Source organism: Schistocerca serialis, chromosome 12 (assembly GCF_023864345.2).
Source record: "Schistocerca serialis cubense isolate TAMUIC-IGC-003099 chromosome 12, iqSchSeri2.2, whole genome shotgun sequence".
Taxonomy (NCBI): domain Eukaryota; kingdom Metazoa; phylum Arthropoda; class Insecta; order Orthoptera; family Acrididae; genus Schistocerca; species Schistocerca serialis.
The window spans coordinates 86,167,639-86,192,506 of NC_064649.1; the positions used below are offsets into that span (position 1 = coordinate 86,167,639).

Sequence of the window (24,868 nt, forward strand, 5' to 3'; positions counted from 1 at the left end):
TGCTGAACTTGCGCGGCCTATGTAGCGTTCTAGAAGTTTCTTTCACTTGGCTGCTCAGCTGGGTAAGCTATTTTACAAGGAGAGAGCCAGATTTTTCCCATTTCATGCGTTACTTTGTCTAAGATTCTTTCCCCATCTTCATTATACATTACTGGCCGTTAAAATTGCTACACCAAGAGGAAATGCAGATGATAAACGGCTATTCATTGGACAAATATATTATACTAGAACTGACATGTTACATTTTTACGCAATTTGGGTGCATAGATCCTGAGATTTCAGCACCCAGAACAACCACCTCTGGCTGTAATAACGGCCATGATACTCCTGGGCATTGAGTCAAACAGAGCTTGGATGGCGTGTACAAGTACAGCTGGCCATACCACAGTTCATCAAGAGTAGTGACTGGCGTATTGTGACGAGCCAGTTGCTCGGCCACCATTGACCAGACGTTTTCAATTGGTGAGAGATCTGGAGAATGTGCTGGCCAGGGCAGCAGTCGAACATTTTCTGTATCCCATACAGGACCTGCAACATGTGGTCGTGCATTATCCTGCTGAAATGTAGGGTTTCGCAGGGATCGAATGAAGGGTAGAGCCACGGATCGTAACACATCTGGAATGTAACGTCCACTATTCAGAGTGCCGTCAATGCGAACAAGAGGTGACCGAGACGTGTAACCAAAGGCACCCCATACCATCACGCCGGGTGATGGAGATGACGAATACACGCTTCCAATGTGCGTTCATCACGATGTCGCCAAACATGGATGCGACCATGAGGATGCTGTAAACATAACCTGGATTCATCGGAAAAAATACTCAGGGATCGAGACGTGGCTGCACGATCCGTGACAGCCATGAGGATAAGATGCCTGTCATCTCGGCTGCTAGTGATACGAGGCCGTTGGGATCCAGCACGGCATTCCGTATTACCCTCCTGAACCCACCGATTCCATATTCTGCTAACAGTCATTGGATATCGACCAACGCGAGCAGCAACGTCGCGTTACGGTAAACCGCAATCACGATAGGCTAAAATCTGACCTTTATCAAAGTCGGTAACGTGATGGTACGCATTTCTCCTCCTTACACGAGGCATCACAACAACGTTTCACCAGGCAACGCCGGTCAACTGCTGTTTGTGTATGAGACATCGGTTGGAAACTTTCCTCATGTCAGCACGTTGTAGGTGTAGCAATTTTAATGGCCAGTAGTGTATTTTGCTTCAGGAGAAAATCGCAGCATGTGGCACTCAAACACATATAGGACTGCTAATACAGTGCAGCATTTCTCCAACAGAAAAAAATGAAATGATCGTATGGCATTGTCTGCCGGGAGGCGCCATCCAGGGAAGTTCGGCCCAGAAGTGCGAGTCTTATTACAGTTGACGCGGCATTGGGCAACTCGCATGCCGGTGATGAGGATGAAATGATGAGGGAAACACAGCACACAGTCCACGAGCGGAGAAAACCCGCAACCCGACCGGGAATGAAACCCGGGCCCGCTGCATGGAAGGCAAGCACGTAACCACTTTTTTTTCTTTTCTTTTTTTCCCCGTCTTTCATTTTGTTCGTTGTTGATCGTTGTGTTTGGTCATTGCGGACGTGACATGACATTCGTTACAGTTCGTTTGTTGATCCTCCCACTCAGTTTTTTATTACAGAGGGCAGTCAGCTCTCTGACCGAACACGCTGAGCTACACTCCGGGCGTGTTACTTTTGTTGTTTTGTTGTTGTTTTTTTTTTGCGTGTTGGTATTCCAATCGCAATGGGTGTATTTATTAACCAGTCAGGTAAGCAGGCGAAGTCTCCAGCAGAATTTCATTGACACCGCGTAATAATATGGGTGTTTCAGAATGGGTCAAGACCTAGTATCTCAGAACTGCTTGTGCCGTTGGTCTGTAAAGATATCCATTTCATGTACTCCATATGCGCTGTGGAACAATAGATCTTGATACTAAAATGTAGACTTTCACGGCCGGAAATATCATGTCCATTATAATTATCCGGGCTGTTATGCCATGGTCGGTTGATGAATTCTGTGTCGATTCCCAACGTTTCGTCTCCGACTGCGGGAGACTTCTTCAAGGGGGTCCGTAGCTCGATTGAAGGTCCAACACACCCACTGGCTCGCTACTGACTGCCGCTAAATTCCGTGTCCGCGCGCTCCCACGCCGCGGCGTGACGTCACGTGATTTGAAAACGTCAGTGCAATTGGCCGCTGTCCGTCGCCGTCGATCGCCGTTGCCATCACCCAGTAATGGACGGGTGGTACACATCTTCTTTAACACCGGCATCCATATACCGTTTAATTTCACGCCCTCCTCCTGTCGGTTGAAATTATTTGGGTGTTTAGCTTCGATTGCCTCCCTGTAGAGCCTTTCGTAATATCCGCTTGTGGCCGCTAGTACTTGCGTCTCCTCGAAACGAATATTGTGGTTCCCTGGCTGGAAAGCATGCTCCGCAACAGCTGATCGTTCAGTTTCTCCTCTTCTACAATTTCCCTTGTGCTCCTCCAAACGTTTAGAAACCGTTCTTTTAGTGGTACCGACATAAACATCACCACAGCTGCATGGGATCCTATACACTGCAGCTTTTTCCAATGGTTTGCGTCCTTGGCAGGCTTAAGGGGCTCCGGAAAGGCTCAAAATCATGAAGAGTTCAATTTTTACTTTTTTGCGTTTTCTGAATCTGCAGACTATCACCTATTAATAGATATATAATTTATTCAATTCCGAAGACTACAACTATTTTTAAATTTTTTTTGAAATGTGTTCTACATGGGCGTGACCCACTGTGGCGCTGTTAAACTGCTGTCAAATGGTGTTATTATTAACGTCCGTGTTCATCAGGTACATTTTAGTGATGTGAGATAAAGTATGTGTTGTGGCTAACCTGTGATGGTTCAATATATATCGCTGGTGTGATTGTCGATTGTTTCATGTTTATTTACTCTGTCGTTATCTCGAAAATATTCGTAATTAATTCTGTTTCTTGAGTCTGTTTTGTTGAAGTATAATAATGAGTAAAAGTAAAGTTATTAGAAATCCTCTGAAGGCTTTTAAGAAAAGGAGAAATGTTGGAAAGCCAAAGGTATGTGTTATTACTGTAAACAATAAAGACGATAACCAAGTGAGTGAACCTAACCTCTCAAGTACACCTGCCCATAGCAGTCAAAGTGGGAAAGAAAATACTTCACAGAAGAAGCTTGGTTCAATGAGTGAAAACTATGAATGTTTTATGGGCGAATCGGATGTGAATGAAATATTTGATATGTCGGTTCTCAAAGGAATTTTTTCAAACTGTGTAAGATGTATTCATTGTAGTGAAGTTGGTCTGGAACTATCCATAATAAAGCACGTAGGATTTGCTAGTGAAATACAACTGAAATGTGATAAGTGTTCATACATGACCACCTTTTGGAACAGTGTTGCAGTAACTGCAACTGAAGAAAATGGTAGCAAAATCTACGAACACAACAACGAGCGATGCTAGCTTTAGACAAGGAACGCCTTCGGGCTGCAGACAGGGCTGTAAAGAGTCTAGAAATACAAGCAAGAGTAAACAGGAGGAGGAACAAGAGGAAGCTGGAGGAGGAGTTTGCAGAGGATGAAGATAATCCATCCTATGGACCTGGAATGCACTAAAAAGTTAATCCAATCTTTGTCGCTCGATTCCCAAAACTTTTATTTTCTCATAATAATTACATGTTTTCTAAGGATCTTCCAAACATATTTGTTTCAAACTTTCGGTAAATGTTACACAGTACCTTCTGTATAATTTAACACAGCCTTTTTCCAAAAAACTGTATATTTTGAATATATAAATAAAAAATTGCAAAAAAGTTGTGAATTTTCATTACAATTGAAAAAAAAATCATCTTTAATAACTGAACTAAAATTTTGTAAAATCCCTGTGTTAAGTTGTAGCCCATATTCCAATAAATAATCTGTAAAAAGTTCAACTTCCTACCTCAAATACTTTGTGAGGAAAGATGTAATTTATAAGCGTTATTTTAACATTGCAAGTATAGGGCGTTCCGGAGCCCCTTAAGGTATCCCTGTATCTTCCCGGTAGGCTTGTAAATTACGGTAATATTCCGCTTCGTCAAGATCCTCCCTATTCTTTCCGTTACATTTTTAACAAACGGCAGGAAAACCTTAGATTTTGCAGTAGCCTGTACGTCAGTATGATTTCTGCGAGGCTGCCTCAACGCACGTTTTATTTCGGCGGACGAATATCCGTTCTTCGTTAGTGCACTGTGGAGATGTTCCATCTCAGCGTCGAGCAACTCAGGTTCACAAATACACTCCTGGAAATTGAAATAAGAACACCGTGAATTCATTGTCCCAGGAAGGGGAAACTTTATTGACACATTCCTGGGGTCAGATACATCACATGATCACACTGACAGAACCACAGGCACATAGACACAGTCAACAGAGCATGCACAATGTCGGCACTAGTACAGTGTATATCCACCTTTCGCAGCAATGCAGGCTGCTATTCTCCCATGGAGACGATCGTAGAGATGCTGGATGTAGTCCTGTGGAACGGCTTGCCATGCCATTTCCACCTGGCGCCTCAGTTGGACCAGCGTTCGTGCTGGACGTGCAGACCGCGTGAGACGACGCTTCATCCAGTCCCAAACATGCTCAATGGGGGACAGATCCGGAGATCTTGTTGGCCAGGATAGTTGACTTACACCTTCTAGAGCACGTTGGGTGGCACGGGATACATGCGGACGTGCATTGTCCTGTTGGAACAGCAAGTTCCCTTGCCGGTCTAGGAATGGTAGAACGATGGGTTCGATGACGGTTTGGATGTACCGTGCACTATTCAGTGTCCCGTCGACGATCACCAGTGGTGTACGGCCAGTGTAGGAGATCGCTCCCCACACCATGATGCCGGGTGTTGGCCCTGTGTGCCTCGGTCGTATGCAGTCCTGATTGTGGCGCTCACCTGCACGGCGCCAAACACTCATACGACCATCATTGGCACCAAGGCAGAAGTGACTCTCATCGCTGAAGACGACACGTCTCCATTCGTCCCTCCATTCACGCCTGTCGCGACACCACTGGAGGCGGGCTGCACGATGTTGGGGCGTGAGCGGAAGACGGCCTAACGGTGTGCGGGACCGTAGCCCAGCTTCATGGAGACGGTTGCGAATGGTCCTCGCCGATACCCCAGGAGCAACAGTGTCCCTAATTTGCTGGGAAGTGGCGGTGCGGTCCCCTACGGCACTGCGTAGGATCCTACGGTCTTGGCGTGCATCCGTGCGTCGCTGCGGTCCGGTCCCTGGTCGACGGGCACGTGCACCTTCCGCCGACCACTGGCGACAACACCGATGTACTGTGGAGACCTCACGCCCCACGTGTTGAGCAATTCGGCAGTACGTCCACCCGGCCTCCCGCATGCCCACTATACGCCCTCGCTCAAAGTCCGTCAACTGCACATACGGTTCACGTCCACGCTGTCGCGGCATGCTACCAGTGTTAAAGACTGCGATGGAGCTCCGTATGGCACGGCAAACTGGCTGACACTGACGGCGGCGGTGCACAAATGCTGCGCAGCTAGCGCCATTCGACGGCCAACACCGCGGTTCCTGGTGTGTCCGCTGTGCCGTGCGTGTGATCACTGCTTGTACAGCCGTCTCGCAGTGTCCGGAGCAAGTATGGTGGGTCTGACACACCGGTGTCAATGTGTTCTTTTTTCCATTTCCAGGAGAGTATTTTTAGCTCTGTCCGCTAACGTCTTGATAACACCCCGCTTCTGTTGTGGGTGGTGGTTCGAATCCCGGTGCAAATAACGGTCTGTGTGCGTGGGTTTGCGGTATACTGAGTGGCCCAAACTACCATTTTCGTTTCTAAAAACGAGAACATCGAGGAAATGTAACTTGCCGCCTACCTCCTCCTCCATTGTAAACTGAATTCTCGAGTTTATACTATTCAGATGTTCGTGGGACCGGCTTAGTCATGTCTCCACAGCACAAACGTGTCATCCACGTATCGGAGCCATACATTTGGTTTTTTTGCTGGCAGTACCTAAGGCCTGTTAAACGGTATATGGATGCCGGTGTTAAAGAAGACGTGTACTATCCGTCCACTACTGGGTGATGGCAACGGCGATCGACGGCAGCGGACAGCGGCCAATTGCACTGACGTTTTCAAAACACGTGACGTCACGCCGCGGCTTGGGAGCGCGCGGACACGGTATTTAGCGGCAATCAGTAGCGAGCCAGTGGGTGTGTTGGATCTTCCATCGAGCTACAGACCCCTTTGAAGATATCTCTCGCAGACGGGGACGAAACGTTAGGAATTGAGACAAAATTCATCAACCGACCACGACATAACAGCCCGGAATGAATTGAAAACCTCTAAAAGGGAATTATCTGCCCGTTACATGAAAAAGACGACAAGTCAAAATGTAGTAATTATCGTGGAATCACTCTCTCGGACGTAACATGTAAGATATTTAGTAAAATTTTGGCCTCCAGACTTGAAGGGGTGGTAGAAGGGATATTAGGGGACTATCAGGCTGAATTCAGGAGTAACAGATCCACGATGGACCAGATATTTTTTTATTAAGACAAGTGTTAAAGACGTTTTATGCGTATGACAAGCAACTACATCACATGTACATTGATTTTAAGCAAGCCTACCACAGCCTACATAGGAAGAAAATTATACAGATCGTGAAAGAATTTAGTATCCCACTAAAACTGGTCAATTTAACGGAAATGACAATGAAAGCAACAGTGTGTAAAGCAAGAAAAGAGCAATAACTGGTAGCTGAATTCCAAGTACAGAGGTGGCTACGACAGGTTGATCTGATCTATACGCCGCGCGGGATTAGCCGAGCGGTCTTAGGCGCTGCAGTCATGGACTGTGCGGCTGGTCCCGGCGAGGTTCGAGTCCTCCCTCGGGCACGGGTGTGTGTGTGTTTGTCCTTAGGATAATTTAGGTTAAGTAGTGTCTAAGCTTAGGGACTGATGATCTTAGGAGTTAAGTCCCATAAGATTTCACACACATTTGAACATTTTTTTCTGATCTCTACAATGTTATTTAATTTAGTTTTGGAAAAGGTGACGCGGCAAATGCCGGTAAACCCAGGAGCAACAATACCTAATCGACAATTTCAATTGGTAGCATATGCGGATGACGTAGCATCAATGGCTAGGAATGTAAGGGCACTAAAGGGGAACTACGATACGTTAGAGGAAGCAGCGAGAGAAGTAGGTTCAAATCGTTCAAATGGCTCTGAGCGCGATGGGACTTAACAGCTTAGGTCATCAGTCCCCTGGAACTTAGAACTAGTTAAACCTAACTAACCTAAGGACAGCACACACATCCATGCCCGAGGCAGAATTCGAACCTGCGACCGAGCGAGGTGGCGCAGCGGCTAGCACGCCGGACTCGCATTCGGGAGGACGACGGTTCAATCCCGCGTCCGGCCATCCTGATTTAGGTTTTCCGTGATTTCCCTAAATCGCTCCAGGCAAATGCCGGGATGGTTCCTTTCAAAGGGCACGGCCGACTTCCTTCCCCGTCCTTCCCTAATCCGATGAGACCGATGACCTCGCTGTCTGGTCTCCTTCCCCAAAACAATCCAAATCGAATCTGCGACCGTAGCGGTCTCGCGGTTCCAGACTGAAGCGCCTAGAACCGCTCGGCCACTTCCGCCGGCAGAGAAGTATGTTTAGAAGTAAACATAAACAAAACAAAGTATATGGTGATGGTGGAGCCCAATATAAACGGACAAAAGAATTCAATAGTATTGAATGGGAAAGAATATGAAAGAGTGAAAATATTTAGGTTCTGTAATAACAGTGGGTCATACTGTAGCAGTAGAAATTCAAGAAAGGATAGCGAGTGGAAATCGTTGCTATTTTGCCTTGCAGAACGTATTTAATTCCACGAATGTTAGTACGAATCCAAAATCAAAATCTACACGACCATATTAAGACCTATAGTTAGAGGTCTGCGCTGATAAGGAAAGTGCAATCCGCGTCCGCACCGCATCCGCAAGGTCCTAATCCGCAACCACATCCGCAGCAATAATCCGCATCCGCAAGTTCCTTATCCACATCCGCATATATTTAAGTTTTGAATGAGTAATTGATAGTAATAAAATGGTTCAAATGGCTCTGAGCACTATGGGACTCAACTTCTGAGGTCATTAGTCCCCTAGAAGTTAGAACTAGTTAAACTTAACTAACCTAAGGACATCACACACATCCATGCCCGAGGCAGAATTCGAACCTGCGACCGTAGCAGTCTAAATAGCAAAACTCCTTTACTACTTTAAGTGTCTCATTTCCTAATCTAATTCCCTCAGCATCACCCGATTTAATTTGACTACATTCCATTATCCTCGTTTTGCTTTTGTTGATGTTCATCTTATATCCTCCTTTAAAGACACTGTCCATTCCGTTCAACTGCTCTTCCAAGTCCTTTGCTGTCTCTGACAGAATTACAATGTCATCGGTGAACCTCACAGTTTTTATTTCTTCTCCACGAGTTTTAATACCTACTCCGAATTTTTCTTTTGTTTCCTTTATTGCTTGCTCAATATACGGATTGAATAACATCGGGGAGAGGCTACAACGCTGTCTCACTCCCTTTCCAACCACTGCTTCCCTTTCATGCCCCTCGACTCTTACAACTGACATCTGGTTTTTGTACAAATTGTGAATAGCCTTTCGCTCCCTGTATTTTACCCCTGCCACCTTTAGAATGTGAAAGAGAGTATTCCAGTCAACATTGTCAAAAGCTTTCTCTAAGTCTACAAATGCTAGAAACGTAGGTTTGCCTTTTCTTAATCTAGCTTCTAAAATAAGTGGTAGGGTCAGTATTGCCGCACGTGTTCCCATATTTCTATGGAATCCAAATTGATCTTCCCCGAGGTCGGCTTCTACCAGTTTTTCCATTCGTCTGTAAAGAATTCGCGTTAGTATTTTGCAGCTGTGATTTACTAAACTGATAGTTAACATCTGTCAACACCTGGTTTCTTTGGGATTGGAATTATTATATTATATTATATTATATAATGGTTCAAATGGCTCTGAGCACTATGGGACTTAATCCCGCGTCCGGTCATCCTGATTTAGGTTTTCCGTGATTTCCCTAAATCACTCCAGGCAAATGCCGGGATGGTTCCTCTCAAAGGGCACGGCCGACTTCCCTCCCCATCCTTCCCTAATCCGATGAGACCGATGACCACGCTGTCTGGTCTCCTTCCCCAACACAACCGACCAACCACTATGGGACTTAACTTTTAATGTCATCAGTCCCCTAGAAGTTAGAACTAATTAAACGTAACTAACCTAAGGACATCACACACATCCATGTCCGAGGCAGGATTCGAACCTGCGACCGTAGCGGTTGCGCGGTTCCAGACTGTAGCGCATAGAACCGCTCGGTCAATCCGGCCGGCGCGGGAGGTAATACTGTAATTGTAGCGTAGATGGCAAAGGACTTGGAAGAGCAGTTGAACGTAACGGACAGGGTGTTGAAAGGAGGATATAAGATGAACATCAACAAAAGTAAAACAAGGGTAATGAAATGTAGTCGAATTAAATCAGACGGTGCTGAGGGAATTAGAAAAGAAAGTAAGATACGTGAGGCAATACTGACCCTACCACTTATCTTAGATAATAGATTAAGGAAAGGCAAACCTACGGTTCTAGCATTCGTAGACTTAGAGAAAGCTTTCGACAATGTTGACTGGAATACTCTCTTTCAAATTCTAAAGATGGCAGGGGTAAAATACAGGGAGCGAAAGGCTATTTACAATTTGTACAGAAACCAGATGGCAGTTATAAGAGTCGAGGGGCATGAAAGGGAAGCAGCGGTTGGGAAGGGAGTGAGACAGGGTTGTAGCCTGTCCCCGATGTTATTCAATCTGCATATTGAGCAAGCAGTAAAGGAAACAAAAGAAAAATTCGGAGTAGGTATTAAAATCCATGCAGAAGAAATAAAAACTTTGAGGTTCGCCGATGACATTGTAATTCTGTCAGAGACAGCAAAGGACTTGGAAGAGGAGTTGAACGGAATGGACAGTGTCCTGAAAGGAGGATACAAGATTAACATCAACAAAAGCAAAACGAGGATAATGGAATGTAGTCGAATTAAGTCGGGTGATGCTGAGGGATTAGATTAGGAAATGAGACACTTAAAGTAGTAAAGGAGTTTTGCTATTTGTGGAGCAAAATAACTGATGATGGTCGAAGTAGAGAGGATATAAAATGTACACTGGCAATGGCAAGGAAAGCGTTTCTGAAGAAGAGAAATTTCTTAACGTCGAGAATAGATTTAAGTGTCAGGAAGTCGTTTCTGAAAGTATTTGTATGGAATGTAGCCATGTATGGAAGTGAAACATGGACGATAAATAGTTTGGACAAGAAGAGAATAGAAGCTTTTGAAATGTGGTGCTACAGAAGAATGCTGAAGATTAGATGGGTAGATCACATAACTAATGAGGAAGTATTGAATAGGATTGGGGAGAAGAGGAGTTTGTGGCACAACTTGACAAGAAGAAGGGATCGGTTGGTAGGACATGTTCTGAGGCATCAAGGGATCACTAGTTTAGCATTGGAGGGCAGCGTGGTGGGTAAAAATCGTAGAGGGAGACCAAGAGATGAATACACTAAGCAGATTCAGAAGGATGTAGGTTGCAGTAGGTGCTGGGAGATGAAGAAGCTTGCACAGGAGAGAGTAGCATGGAGAACTGCATCAAACCAGTCTCAGGACTGAAGACAACAACAACACAACAAAAGTTGTAGATGAATTTTGCTATTTGTACAGCAGAATAAGTGGCAGAAGAAGAGAGGATACAAAATGTAGACTGGCAATGGCAAGAAAAGCGTTTTTGGAGAAAAGAAATGTGTTAGCATCGAGTATAGATTTAAGTGTTAGTGAATCGTGGGCCAACGGCCTTGCCGCAGTGGTAACACCGGTTCCCGTCAGAATAGCGAAGTTAAGCGCTGTCGGGCTGGGCTAGCACTTGGATGGGTGACCATCCACTTTGCCGGGAGCTGTTGGCAAGCTGGGTGTACTCAGCCCTTGTGAGGCAAAGTGAGGAGCTACATGATCGAGAAGTAGCGGCTACGGTGTCGGAAACTTGACATACGGCTGGGAGAGCGGTGTGCTGACCACATGCCCCTCCATATCCGCATCCAGTGACGCCTGTGGGCTGAGGATGACACGGTGGTCGGTCAATACCGTTGTGCCTTCATGGCCTGTCCGGGAGGAGCTTTTTTAGTGTATCGTGGACGGTGGACGGTAAACATTTCAGATAAAAGAGAACAGAAGGTTTCGAAATGTGGTGCTTCTCGAGTCCGTCGGTCGTCGTAATTTATTATTTATTGGTAACGTTAATTGTTACCGACTTACGTGGTGGGCGTTAATCAAAATGATACTTCATTTTAATTTTGATTTACAATTAAACGCCTTCGTGAAGTTTTTTTTTTTTTTTTTTTTTTTTGGAATTAGACTCGCTGAATCTTAAAACATGAGTATATAAGTTGAACAATGGAATAAACTTTTCATATTAATTTCCTCGGCTAGTCAGTTCACTTTAAAGCAAAAAATCTTTAATTATTAATTACAACTGCGGCCCACACGCGCGCGAGAGTATTTCTCCTTACCTCCGTTAACCATTGCATTGTAGTCGAAGTCCTGGCTCTGGCTTTCGGCTATTGTACTGAAAATAAGCATCTTAAAGCTACGTATTTTCTGCAACGTCGTGCGGCTGTGGAGAAAAATGTATATTATTTTAATAGCGGGCGAGTTTTTCGCTTCCGCTAATTGTTATAAGTTAATATCGCCACGTAATGGCGTCGTTGGCTGCATCGGCCGCTGCGATTGTTGCACTGTAAATTACTCGAATGCAATCAAGGAAGGCGGACATGAAATCGGAATCACCTCTTACAAATTAAAAGTGAATAATAATATTAAATCAATATATTATCTGCTTAATTAGTACAAATATGCTTACATTTGCCAGCACTCGCAAGATGTCCGTCTACACGCAACCAAGACAAGAGAAGAAGTGAAGACGACTAAAAAATTAACAAAAGAGCGTATCTTGTCGTCTCGTTAGATCATTTTGTTATATTTCTTTGCTCTCGAAACTTACACAGAGAAATTATTATAATATCCATACATGAGAAAAATGTATATTATTCAATTTTTAAATATCTCTTCTTTATAAATACTGTTTTTAAGCCTTTTCTTATTATTTCGCTGGGGACGCTATATGCTGCAGAAGAATGCTGAAGATTAGATGGGTATATCATGTAACTAATGAGGAAATCCTGGAATAAATAAAATCGGGGAGAAAAGAAATTTGTGGCTCATTGTGACTAGAGGAAGGGATCGGTTGGTAGGATACAATCCGAGACGTGAAGTAATCGCCAATTTTAGTACTAGAGGAAGTGTTGGGGTTAAAAATTGTAGAGTGAGATCAAGAGTTGAATACAATAAGGTTCAAACGGACGCAGATTGCAGTAGATGAAGAGGCTAGCACAGGATAGAGTAGCATGGAGAGCTGGATAATAATAGGCATGCGAATGAAGACGACAACAACATAATGTTCATTAAACAAAATTCACAAGTCGTGATTGTGTTCCATGAGGTATCTTGAATGCAGCGCCCATGACGTCGGCATCTGACCACGACATTTCTGCTGACAATGAATACAGCCATCTTCAGGTGAGTGTTTTATACTGGAGACTGTTGGTGCTTGTCGTTAACTATATAACAAAAAATTGACGCGGAGGCGCATGCGCATAAGGCGACTGCTGCATAAAGAACTGTCTGTCGTTAAATGTAAACGTAGGCTTCTGCGGCCGTTGTCACAGTCAATAAAATTCTGTCATCTGTAAAATTCTGACGTTTCGGTGACTGTTGCAAGGCGCCTTCCTCAGGGTGTATTGCAAACTGCTGAATGAACACTGGTTTGGATACTTATATTCTCATACTAGCATATAAGTATCCAAACTAGTGTTCATTCAGCAGTTTGCAATACACCCTGAGGAAGGTGCCCTGCAACAGTCGCCGAAACGTCAGAATTTTACAGATGACAAAACTCACTCAAACCCAAAAGAATTTTATTGACTAGACAATATCTGTCGTGTTCAATTTCCTGTTCAAATATTGCTCCATCTGAGGTGCATGCTCAATAGTGATATTGCATACACGCCCTGTGTCTGAGTGTTGGCCCGCGGAGTTAAAATGCACGTATGGACGTAATAAAATTAACTGTTGGTGAACGTATCACTAGACGAAAAATGCTTTGTGTCTGAAGACGCCGAAGAAACCACCGGGCCCCACGCCTTATCCGGGTGAAAGGCCATCACTATTAATAAGATCTTGCTTCAACCGCATTTCCACAGATTCCTTAATAATTCAATCCCAGAAGGCTCTCGTTGGGGCTAAGATTTCAGTGGCACAATAATCCATGGAATGTCCTCTGAGGATACGATTCTGGGCCCTGGCTAACTCACTGGACTACCAAAGGCAAGTGTGGGGATCATGTTTAATGCACCTTTCACGCTGACATGGTCTTAATTCCGAAATCCCAATCATGCTTTACCTAACCGAGAACAGCACAGGCCAGCGTAGGCGGCCAGAAAATTACGTTAACACAATGTTTCCCTCTTATTATGCCTAATTTAAATGAAATGTTTCTGATGTATGGGATGATGATTGGTTTGTGGGGCACTCAACTGCGCGGTCATCAGCGCCCGTACAAAGTCCCATTTTTTTTTTTTTTACACTATTCCAATTTTACTCAACCCAACCCAGCCACTGTCACGAATACTAATGATGATGTCATCAGAAGCGTCCAGTCCCCGGGCAGAGAAAATCCCGAACCCAGCCGGGAATCGAACACCGGACCCGGTGATCCCGTGGCAGCAACGCTAGCCACTAGATCACGAGCTACGGACCGTATGGGAGGAACGCCTTGGACTTCAACGCTTCAGTCCCCTCTTCCCCTTTTCAGCTGTGTTAATCCGCTGTGGAGAATATACCTTATCTTTGAACACTGGTTGTAGGTGTTCGAGCCTATATGCAATGCTGTCTCTATCAGACACAACTTTGCTCCATGCACCAGTTTTCGAACGACGTCCATAGTGTATGACGGGTGGTGGTAGCTAGAGACCTCCATATGTAAATGTGTCGGCTTACGGAAAACGGAATGCTGAGTGACCCATCCACTTTCCGACTGACTGAGGCGTATAGAAACGGTAGACGTCCTCCTGTTTCCACTTTTGTCGTAAATTGTGCAACGGCCTTGCCGCAGTGGATACACCGGTTCCCGTGAGATCACCGAAGCTAAGCGATGTCGGGCGTAGCCGGCACTTGGATGGGTGACCATCAAGCCGCCATGCGCTGTTGCCATTTTTCGGTGTGCACTCAGCCTCGTGATGCCAATTGAGGAGCTACTCGATCGAATAGTAGCGGCTCCGGTCAAAGAAAACCATCATAACGACCGGGAGAGCGGTGTGCTGACCACACGCCCCTCCTATCCGCATCCTCAACTTGAGGGTGACACGGCGGTCGGATGGTCCCGATGGGCCACTTGTGGCCTGACGACGGAGTGCTTTATCGTAAATTGAATTTCTCGTGGACTGAATACAGATGCTGTAAAAATCATGACAGCTCTATCCACTGTGGACCCACACTACAATAGAATCATCTACGCGGTGGCCGAGCGGTTCTAGGCGCTTCAGTCTGGAACCGCGCGCCTGCTACGGTCGCAGGTTCGAATCCTGCCTCGGGCTTGTATGTGTGTGATGTCCTTAGGTTAGTTAGGTTTAAGTAGTTCTGAGTTCTAGGGACTGATGACGTCCGATGTTAAGTCCCATAGTGCTCAGAGCCATTTGAACCAGTATCATCTACATATCGCAAGAAATCTTTTTGATTGAAGTTACACCGAATTCAGTGCCCTCCATTATAAAAGTTTGCTACCAGGTCTTCTTGGCAATGCGGTCAAGTTGTTTAGAATATTCACTGCTGAATTAAAAATAAGTTGACAAGTTTCAGAAACAAACCATTTTATGCCTAAGGACACGTCTAGCGACAATTGTACGAGGGCAGTTCAATAAGTAATGCAACACATTTTATTTCTGAAACAGGGGTTGTTTTATTCGGCATTGAAATACACCAGGTTATTCCCCAATCTTTTAGCTACACAACACTATTTTTCAACGTAATCTCCATTCAATGCTACGGCCTTACGCCACCTTGAAATGGAGGCCTGTATGCCTGCACGGTACCATTCCACTGGTCGATGTCGGAGCCAACGTCGTACTGCATCAATAACTTCTTCATCATCCGCGTAGTGCCTCCCACGGATTGCGTCCTTCATTGGGCCAAACATATGGAAATCCGACAGTGCGAGATCGGGGCTGTAGGGTGCATGAGGAAGAACAGTCCACTGAAGTTTTGTGAGCTCCTCTCGGGTGCGAAGACTTGTGTGAGGTCTTGCGTTGTCATGAAGAAGGAGAAGTTCGCTCAGATTTTTGTGCCTACGAACACGCTGAAGTCGTTTCTTCAATTTCTGAAGAGTAGCACAATACACTTCAGAGTTGATCGTTTGACCATGGGAAAGGACATCGAACAGAATAACCCCTTCAGCGTCCCAGAAGACTGTAACAATGACTTTACCGGCTGAGGGTATGGCTTTAAACTTTTTCTTGGTAGGGGAGTGGGTGTGGCGCCACTCCATTGATTGCCGTTTTGTTTCAGGTTCGAAGTGATGAACCCATGTTTCATCGCCTGTAACAATCTTTGACAAAAAATTGTCACCCTCAGCCACATGACGAACAAGCAATTCCGCACAGATGGTTCTCCTTTACTCTTTATGGTGTTCGGTTAGACAACGAGGGACCCAGCGGGAACAAACCTTTGAATATCCCAACTGGTGAACAATTGTGACAGCAATACCAACAGAGATGTCAAGTGGAGCACTGAGTTGTTTGATGGTGATCCGTCGATCATCTCGAACGAGTGTGTTCGCATGCTCCGCCATTGCAGGAGTCACAGCTGTGCACGGCCGGCCCGCACGCGGGAGATCAGACAGTCTTGCTTGACCTTGCGGCGATGATGACACACGCTTTGCCCAACGACTCACCGTGCTTTTGTCCACTGCCAGATCACCGTAGACATTCTGCAAGCGCCTATGAATATCTGAGATGCCCTGGTTTTCCGCCAAAAGAAACTCGATCACTGCCCGTTGATTGCAACGCACATCCGTTACAGACGCCATTTTAACAGCTCCGTACAGCGCTGCCACCTGTCGGAAGTCAATGAAACTATACGAGACGAAGCGGGAATGTTTGAAAATATTCCACAAGAAATTTCCGGTTTTTCAACCAAAATTGGCCGAGAAAAAAGTGTTGCATTACTTATTGAACTGCCCTCGTATTACGTTGACAACAGAATTTTAACTTCGCGGGCCCGCTATTCCACAGAGGGCGAACATGCAACATCGCATGCGCCTGCACCCCTCGGATGTAGAAATAGTGGATGATGATGATGAAGAGGTCCCATACTCCGAGGAGCGTATGGAAGAGGGCGCTAGACTCCACAGAGGTAAACTATACCCATGCGTCTCCGCGCCAATTTTTGTCATCATCTTGGGCCCGTATAGCAGAGTCGAAGTTCTTCGACACATCTACTGTAAAGGCTAGAACCACGCCCTAACTTAAACAAATTTGACAGAAGTACCGCAGTACAGTGACAGAGATTTTAAAAACACCTTTTGTAAAAGATATTTGTCAGCGATTTTTTGGAGTGTAATACGGGCAGCGGCGTGCAGCTGTAGTCTCCAGTGTGAAAGATTTACCTGAAGGTGGATGAATGCTCGTCAGGCGAAGTGTCGTGGCGTCTTCCGGCTGCAATCCCAAAACCTCCCGGAAAACTCATTATTCCTGGAAGAGTTGCCGGCTTAACACGATAGTGCTGTTGCTGCTGCAGTGGTAAATCTGTAATTCACGTCGCGTGCTGCCTCTGTTTGTTGCCAACGTTTTCGTGTCTAGGGGTCAGAATTTTTCAGCTCAAATTTGGGCTACGTCCAATGCTTTCTAGCTTGCCTGCTATAATTCGTCGAGGGTACATTTACGGGTCAACTGTAACACTTAGATGTTTCATATTGTCATATTCATCACAATCACATCCGCCGTTATGTTCGTCTAGGAGATCACACCTGCTCAGGTTTCCCTTCACTGGTGCCACGTCCGTGCTAATGCGGTTCAGTCTGTTCCACATCTTTCATCTCCCAGATCTCAGGGTGTAGTCGCTGGGTATCTTCTGTAGTGGAAGGGAACAGTATTCAAGAATGTCTTGCAGTTTTCAAGTCTTCCCGGTCTACAGGAGGCTCCAAATACGGAGTGACTTTCTTCGTAGATATGCTTAATCTTCGCACTGTCTTCGTGACCAGACCTTCAGGCCGAGCGGTTCTAGGCGCTTCAGTCTGGAGCCGCGCGACCGCTACTGTTGCAGGTTCGAATCCTGCCTCGGGCATGGAGTGTGTGATGTCTTAGGTTAGTTAGGTGTAAGTACTTCTAAGTTCTAGGGGACTGATGACCTCAGATGTTAAGTCCCATAGTGCTCAGGGCCATTTGAACCATTTTTATACCCTCAGGAGTCTGTAAATGCGGCCGCTTTGTGTAGTGTATCGAGGGGCGTGCGTTTAATGTAGTCACTAGTTAGACGGCACGTTCAATTTGAGCTTAAGTTAACCTTTTTGGCGTGTGCGGACCTACTCGTTAACCATTCTGCGCAAATATATTATGTCTATTCAGAAAGTATTTACCAACTGTACTATCGGCTCGATGCCAGATACAGCGCTTGCGTTTGACGCCGGTGGAACCTACACCACGTAGTAATATGGGTGTTTGAGCATAGATCGATACTGGGTGCGTCAGTTACGCTTGTGCTATTAATCTGTAAATGTAATCGTTTTATGTACTACGTATGCACTGTTGCAACATTAAATCTGGATTAAATTGGAAATCTCTAAAAGGGTGTATTAATTTTCTTCCGGCAATACCAGACAAAAGCTGTTTACACAACGTCCAAATTCGGATGTCTCATGTGTCACTAACATCGGTCCTTTTATTTGCGATAAGGTGTAAAAGAGTTTAAGCTCAACGGTATTCGACGCATGAAACACTAACAGTCAGCATAATCCCATAGGGTTACAGTACTACCGACATCTTTTGTTGTATTTTCATTTAGGAGGAGCTAATGGGGAACTTGGTTGGTTGCTGCTTTGGCGGTTTTCTGACTACCTCTGGATCATATGTATTACGTGGGCCATGTCCATTTCTTCTAGTGTTTCATCCGCTTCCTCTCTGTCTTCTTTCACTGAGCATTTCTTTAAGGGGAGCCGGAGGTGGTCAAATCCAAAAACTACGATTTTTTTTTTTTGCTACCGAAAATTAATTGGAACATTCCTCTTTAATGTAAACTTTGAATTATTGTTCTACTCGCCCTAGAAGTGGAGTTATTACCATTTTCCCCCACGCCTACAGAGGAAATGGGCGGCCGCTGAATGCATCTAACACCCTCTCGTGACTTCCTGGCGAACTGCTTGGGATTTTCTCGGCCTATTACGCATACATCGCCTTTATGTTACGCATACAGCGAGTGTGCAGGGGTTGGCTACATTGTTTTCTGTGACAAATGAAGCGCTAAGAGCGCGGAACATCGTCTCTTTGCTGTTTACCGTTTCGAATTAGTTCAGTGTTGCGCCTGTTGTTGGTAGTATTATACTTCTTGTGTAAATCGTTGTTCCGGTTACGATGCCACGTTTTAGCAACCGTGTATATAAGAAGAGGAAGAACGTAGGGAAAAGAAAATTAATACTAATACCAAGTTGCGAAAAGCAGTGTGGGCATTGTTGCTTTATACTGCCTCTTCCAATGAATACCCTCAACACAGCCTGTGCCCAAAAGATTCCTGGTGCAAATATAATGCAAAAAAGGACTATGATCACAAACATAATTGCCAGCAGCTGTGATAAATGCAATAAAACCAATTTTTCATGACTTAGCACAGCCATAATTGTTACACAAATGTCTACACGGAAAGACGCAGAATCCTAATGAGAGCGTGAACAATTTGATTTGGAAAGTGATTCCTAAAAGGGTGTTTGTAAGCATAAAAACACTGCACTTTGGCATTTATGATGCAATAGCAACCTACAACCAAGGGAACAGTGTGAAGTGTCAAGTTCTGAAGGCATTAGGATTTACAGCTGGGGTGAACACTGTACGAGCACTAAGAAATATTCACAGAGAAAGGATAAGAGGAGCAGAAAGAAGAGAAAGGCATATGAAGTATGATGGAACAACAGGCCAGAAAAGAAGACAGAAGAGGAAGCTTTTGGAGGATGAAGAAGAAGACGCTGATAATCCATCCTATAGTGCAGGAATGTATTGAGAAACTTTGATAGCCATTTCCCGTAAATTAGAATTTTTCGAATATGAGGAACATTTTCTCAAAATCTACTCAAGCTAGAGAGATGAAATTTTTATACAGGACTCCTAGTGGTCAAACTTACATTGTAACACATCCATTTGGCAATATGTTCAGTAGTTTCATTTCAGTTTAATTATAAAGCAATTACTTGTAAAAAAATTGGGTCATTAATAAAAAAAATAATTAGAAGGAAACTAGAAAAGATACTCCAAAATCCCTCTGTCATAACTGCAATCCTAAACCACTCTACATGTAAAAAAAAATTCAAATTTTTCTGTGTGGTAGTTTATTCATAAATGTTCCTCAAACTTAGTGATTTTAACATGGGCAGCATAGGCACTTCCGGCTCCCCTAAGTGGGGTTCGACACGTCATTAGAACGCTCCTACTGTTACAGCGCTTGCTGTTGTTCAGGACGTCCATTGATTCACCCCCTGGTAGCTGAGTGGTCAGCGCGACGGAGTGTCATGTCTAACGGCCCCGGTTCGATTCCCGGGTGGGTCGGAGATTTTCTCCGCTCAGGGACTGGGTGTAGTGTTGTCCTTGTCATCATCATTTCATCCCCATCGACACGCAAGTCGCCGAAGTGGCGTCAACTCGAAAGACTTACACCAGACGAACGGTCTACCCGACGGGAGGCCCTAGCCACACGGCTTTTCCATTTCCATCGGTGAGAACGGTCTGTCCGACCTACTGGTTGCCGCCGTTGCGGTACAGACGCTGCGGGCCGTCGCCCACTTGCCGGGCCCGCAGTGTTTACATCTGGCCCCGGCCTCTGCCTTTTACCTTTTTTCGCCTGCCCGCGTGGCAACAGGGCGTCCTAGCGGTCTGAGACGGCGACGCCAGCGCCGCCCGCGGCGGCCAGCTGGGGCACTTGCGGCGCGCTTCTTTTGTCTCTTTGTGACGTCACGGCCCCCACTCCAGCCGACAGCTGACGGCGCGCAGCTGCTCGCCGGGGCTGTGCTCTGCCCTTCCGGTCACCGCCCGCCAGCCACAAGCCGCACGCACACACAGTCTGCCCTATCTGTATCCCGTCAGACGGGTCTCGGCCGCGGGAAAGCGAGTGCGCTAAGTTGTTGCTCGACAAAAAAAAAAAGCTCGATCACTGAGACCGTGTTGTCTTGCATGTACAAACATGTTAAAAAAAAAACGGAATTTTCCTTTTCTCGATGGACTTCCGTTATTCGTCTATATCAGTAAAGGTTAAATCAAAACATTTATGAAACTTCCTGGCAGATTAAAACTGTGTGCCGGAACGAGACTGGAACTCGCAACATTTTTTCGCGGGCAAATGCTCTGCCATCTGAGCTACCCAAGCACGACTCACGCCCCGTCCTCACAGCTTTACTTCTGCCAGTACCTCGTCTCCTGCCTTCCAAACTTTACAGAAGCTCTCCTGCGAACCCTGCAGAACTAGTGCATGGGGGCTTAATTATTTAAAATGCAAATATTTTTAATTTTAGTCGCTGTCTGTCCGGTTACGCAGTCTCGTAAACGGTTGGCCCTGACTAGTATTAGTACGCAATCTGACTGCATAGAATAACAACAAAGAATGAAAGGAAATTTCCGTTACCACAATTAATTAATTAAGTCCCCAGCAACTATAAAAGCTACGAAACAAAAACTACGAACAACAAAGCACAACTGTAACTGTTCTGTGTGTGGAAGTGTGATTCAACGTACACATCTGGCACGGTTCTTCCTCAATAAGACAAGGTATTTTAAATACCATTTACACTGAATGAATTAAATAAAACTGAAATACTATAATTGCACATAGAAACCCGAATTACAATCTAATACATGAACACAAGCCAGATGCTTTGTTGATTGAACCTGTGACCAAGAGGCATTGTTACTTAGGAAATTTAAAAAAAAAAATAAAAAAAAATGTTTTTACCTTCATACATATTGACTAAAAATACTCTCTGATCATTACAACATCTCCATCTGCTGTCTAGCCCATCAAAACAACTGCACACGACATGGCCTCAAATAGTATAGTACAGCTATCAACATCCTCTCAGCAAAGCACTAACCACCACAACTTCTGAACAAGCACTGCCAGTGGAGGCGGCGAAATAAAACTCTTTGGCGCGATCTCTGGCGCTGTGACTCAGTGTAGCCACCTTTCACTAGCACTCCTGAAAGAAAGGACACTGCGGAGACATGGCTTAGCCACAGCCTCGGGGATGTTTCCAGAATGAGACTTTCTCTCTGCAGCGGAGTGTGCGCTGATATGAAACTTCCTGGCAGATTAAAACTGTGTGCCGGACCGAGGCTCGAACTCGGGACCTTTGCCATTCGCGAGCAAGTGCTCTACCATCTGAGTGCAGCATGCAGAGTGAAAATTTTATTCTGGAAACGTCCCCCAGGCTCTATGGCAAAGCCATGTCTGCGCAATATCCTTTCATCCAGGAGTGTTTTCCAAGCTTCGCAGGAGAGCTTCTGTAACGTTTCGAACGTAGGAGACGAGGTACTGGCGGAAGTAAAACTGCGAGGACGGGCCATGAGTCGTGCTTGGGTAGCTCAGATGGTAGAACACTAGCCCGCGAAAGGCAAAGGTCTCGAGTTCGAGTCTAGATCCGGCACACACTTTTAATCTGCCAGGAAGTTTCATATCAGCGCACACTCCGCTGCAGAGTGAAAATCTCATTCTCAAAACATTTATCTCCGTCAGTCACTTTTACTGTCTGCGATGACGCGTTTCGAAGACTTAAACCCTCATTATCAGGTGGTTCTGCCTCCTGGTTGTAGCCAGTTCTCTGTTTTGAACTGTATTGCCAAGATGTCCCATCAGAAAGATAACATTCATTATAAACATAGTTACATTTTCATCAATATATGCCTTTCACACGAAAGAACAACAGGAACAGTCCCGAGGTACATCCACTACTGGCCATTAAAATTGCTACACCAATAAGAAATACAGATGATTCATTGCACAAATATATTATACTAGAACTGACATGTGATTACATTGTCACGCAATTTGGGTCCATAGATCCTGAGAAATCAGTACCCACAACAACCACCTCTGGCCGTAATAACGGACTTGATACGCCTGGGCATTGAGTCAAACAGAGCTTGGATGGCGTGTACAGGTACAGCTGCCCATGCAGCTTCAACACGATACCACAGTTCATCAAGAGAAGTGACTGGCGTATTGTGACGAGTCAGTTACTCGGCCACCATTGACCAGACGTTTTTAATTGGTGAGAGATCTGGAGAATGTGCTGGCCAGGGCAGCAGTCGAACATTTTCTGTATCCAGAAAAGGCCGCACAGGACCTGCAACATGCGGCCGTGCATTATCCTGCTGAAATGTAGGGTTTCGCAGGGATCAAATGAAGCGTAGAGCCACGGGTCGTAACACAACTGAAAAGTAACGTCCACTGTTCAAAGTGCCGTCAGTGCGAACAAGAGGTGACCGAGACGTGTAACCAATGGCACCCCATACCATCACGCCTGGTGATACTCCAGTATGGCGATGACCAATACACGCTTCCAATGTGCGTTCACCGCGATGTCGCCAAAAACGGATGCGACCATCATGATGTTGTAATTAGAACCTAGATTCATCCAAAAAAAATGACGTTTTGCCGTTCGTGCACCCAGGTTCGTCGTTGAGTACACCATCGCAGGCGCTCCTGCCTGTGATGCAGCGTCAAGGGTAACCGCAGCCGTAGTCTCCGAGCTGACAGTCCATGCTGCTGCAAACGTCGTCGAACTGTTCGTGCAGATGGTTGTCGTCTTGCAAACGTCCCCATCTGTTGACTCAGAGATCGAGACGTGGCTGCACGATCCGTTACAGCCATGCGGATAAGATGCCTGTCATCTCGACTGCTAGTGATACGAGGACGTTGGGATCCAGCACGGCGTTCTGTATTACCCTCCTGAACCCACCGATTCCATCTTCTGCTAAGAGTCAACCAACGCGAGCAGGAATGTCGCGATACGATAAACCGCAATCGCGATAGGCTACAATCCGACCTTTATCAAAGTCGGAAACGTGATGGTACGAATTTCTCCTCCTTACACGAGGCATCACAACAACGTTACAGCAGGCAACGCCGGTCAACTGCTGTTTGTGTATGAGAAATCGGTTGGAAACTTTCCTCATGTCAGCATGTTGTAGGTGTCGCCACCGGCGCCAACCTTGTGTGAATGCTCTGAAAAGCTAATCATTTGCATATCACAGCATCTTCTTCCTGTCGGTTAAATTTCGCGTCTGTAGCACGTCATCTTCGTGGTGTAGCAATTTTAATGGCCAGTAGTGTATTAGGACTGCGGATGTTATTCTCTGCAAAATTCCACAATTACTTTATAGGATTTAGGTATGGATGATATGGTGAAAGCTGAGGGGAATAATTGCGGAATTTTGTCAGTGGAATAAACAGGAGGAATTAGGTCCTAACCTAAGCTTTCTTCAGATGTGCCTCTTACTGTATGGCTTTTCTGACCACCCAGGGCCACATTCACTCTTTAGCGAACTGGAAACAAGAAGCCAAATTCCTCGGACCACCCCTTCACCGCTTACATTGAAAGCGAATATCTCAGGCTACACAATAAGATCACAATTCTTCCCTGTCTCGAACGGGATTTGTTTCCCTAATTGTTTGAACAGTGTATAAATAAACAAACTAATAAAAATACAAACGAATTTACTCGGATTTTGTTTGACTGTCCTGACGTTAAGGTCTTGTTCCTCTCCAGGTGACACACCTATCCAGTTCATACAGCCTGTATCACGTGACTTCACTCCCTCCTCCTCCTCCTCCTCCCCCCCCCTCCATGTCTCCCTCCCCCCTCCCCCTCCCCCCTCCCCCCTCCCCCTCCCCCCTCCCTCTCCACTCTCACCGCCTGTACCTCCTACACCAGGCATGATTGGTCTCCATCGCTGCCACTGGTGATGCTTCATCACGGGTTCGTGACACACTCGCGTTTGAACGTTACATATCTCTACCTTATAACGCACCGATGTCGTTAAAGCTCGTGTAGCAAGCATGACAGTCAGACCGGCTTATTAATGCCTGCACTGCACAGTGAAATCTTCTTAATGAGTACCGATCAGTTTACGGGTGCCAGTCAACATTTGAATTCTTACTCCATTCATAACCCGCGTTGCATGCCTGAGGCTTATCTGCTGCTCTTCAAACAACTGTACTGCCGCCTTCACGAGGGGATCTCGAAATTATTTAGAACAATTCACTTACACATTTAATTTGTAGTTGCATTCAGTCCTATGCAGTTACGTTGCACAGTGCCTTTAGTGATTTTTAATTTACGTTTTTGCGTATTTAATTACACACGCCAACGATGGAAAAACGTTTTCCGAGACATACTTTATTCTTATCTTTTTTAGGGTGGGAAATC

The 24,868-nt window shown here is 45.5% G+C and overlaps 1 protein-coding gene across 2 annotated transcripts in view; it reads left to right on the forward strand.

The window, feature by feature from the left end:
- Window positions 1-24,868, forward strand: part of LOC126428102 (disintegrin and metalloproteinase domain-containing protein 10) — a 561,823-nt gene that overhangs the window by 234,052 nt on the left and 302,903 nt on the right. The window lies entirely within an intron of this gene.